Below are 2,175 nucleotides of genomic sequence, written 5' to 3' on the forward strand. Positions count from 1 at the left end.
TACATTTTTATAGCAGTGTACATTTGTTTCATATGCTGTGTTGTTTTTAGACACTGGCCTGTGGCACTGTGCAAAACAATTCAAAAGATTTTCCCAGATCTCTCATAAAGGAGAGTGGAAACCTCTGACAAAGCAGAGTTGCTAGCATTAACATTTAAGGACAGAACAGATGTCATCACCACCTTTCACGATGAAACAATGTCAGAAGTCACAGTCCGCGGAAGAGCACAGATTAAGCCTGTTTGCATCAGGGATTACAACAGGCACATGGGGTTGTATATTTGGCCAATCAGCTAATGGAGCCATATCTGATTTATAGAAAGACAGCTGCCTGGTATAAAAACTGTCAATCTTTCTGATGCAGGTGTCAACTCATAATTTGCAGGTGTCAACTCATAATTCCTCTAATTGAAAAAAAAGAGAAAATCCAGGAAAATGCACCTTTCTCCAATTTCAGCTGCAGCTGATTTCAAAAATACTCCACAATAATAAAAATAATAAATAAAATCCAACACCAGTGAAAGAGAAGTCAAGAATTGGGGCTACACACTTCATATTTAAGATAAGTCAAACTGCCAAAAAAGCCAATCTCCAGAAACGCTGCCATGTTAGTAAGGGAGAAAGGATAGACGCCCCCTTTTACTGTAACAATTGCCCTTCAACACCTAGCCTGTGCATTGGCATGTGTTTTAAACCCCATCATACACAATGCACATTTTAAAATACATATCTGCAAAATAAGGGTATCTATCTAATAGACCCCAAGTGTCTCCATAAAAAGAACCTGTCATCTCCAAATGCTATCACATAAAAGCTTTTAAAGCGTTGCCGAAGAGAAATTTTGAGCACCATAGTTTTGCACCATTACACGGGCGCACAGTTTTAAAGTGTGACATGTTTGGTATCCATTAACTCTATGTAACCCCATCTTTTATATTTTACCAACAAATGGGTATTAGATTGTTTGTGCGCACTAAAATTCATTTAAATGTTTTTTTCCCTAAAAATATCGATTTGATAAACATTTGCACAAATATTGTGCGACATAAAAAAATGCAGCTGTCATTTTGCTATTCTACAAGGCCTCAGCTTTCAGAAATTATATATAATTTGTTTAGGGGTTTAAAGTAATTTTCTAACCAAAAATTCAGATTTTTGCATGTGTGTCCAGAAGTGTTAAAACAGCAAAGGTCCTTAAAGCGGGCCTTTACCCCATTTGACTAAAAATCGCATCAGCATACAGCTCTGCGTGCTAATATGAAATCATCTTACATTCATTAGTTAAACAAACATTTTTGTTTATTTTACTTAAAGCCTATTTCCACCTTTGTAAGTGATTTTTATTTATTGTGGTGATGTAGAGGCGCAGGGGCGATCTATGTGTGTATGCATTTCATGAGTCACAGTGCTGTTTTAATACTTTTTTTTTTATGGACTCTTTCATAGGCCAGAGTCCTAGAAATTCCAAATTCCCTCCAGAGGAACTTTAATCCGACTTTTAGTGTCGGCTGTTATCTGTAAAATGTATTCAGCTGATTCCTGAGCAGACCCCTCCCCCGTTCTCATAAATGAGCACACACTTAGGGCCGATTCACACCACAAAGAGTGTGTTCCAGAGCGTTCGGCCTCTGAAACGCACTGGAACGCAAGCCGGCCGGCTCCCTGCATTCAGGGGCATGACATTAAGGTCAACGGCATGGCAGCCACGCCCCCTGCCCACACCCGAGGCATGGCACATTAGTGCCTGTGTTCCGGTACAGAGAGATCTGCAAAAATGCTGCATGCACTATTTTTGCAGATCGCACTGGACTGCGTTCAGGTGAGGGCAATTACACAGCGGGTGGGGTGTGTGGCTGCTGTGCCGTTTATTTCAATGCACCGCCATGCCCCCTCCCACCCCTGAACCCAGGGAGCTGGCCGGGTTGCGTTCCAGAGGCCAAACACTCTTTGTGGTATGAACTGGCCCTTAGCTCTGAGGAGACGATCAGCAGCTGTGACAGAGCAGAGAGGAGGAGAACTCCCTGTGAATCATCACAACACATCCCTCTCCTCATAGCTCTGTGGGCTCTGGAGGAACGATTTCTTCCACATGTCAAGGTAAAAATGTTAGCAGCAGACTGCGGCTCGGAGGTGCCTTTCTCTTCAATATGTTTTATTAGTTTTTGTGATACAAGA

This window comes from Nanorana parkeri, unplaced genomic scaffold, assembly GCF_000935625.1.
Source record: "Nanorana parkeri isolate BGI_ZX_2015 unplaced genomic scaffold, ASM93562v1 scaffold468, whole genome shotgun sequence".
NCBI lineage: Eukaryota > Metazoa > Chordata > Amphibia > Anura > Dicroglossidae > Nanorana > Nanorana parkeri.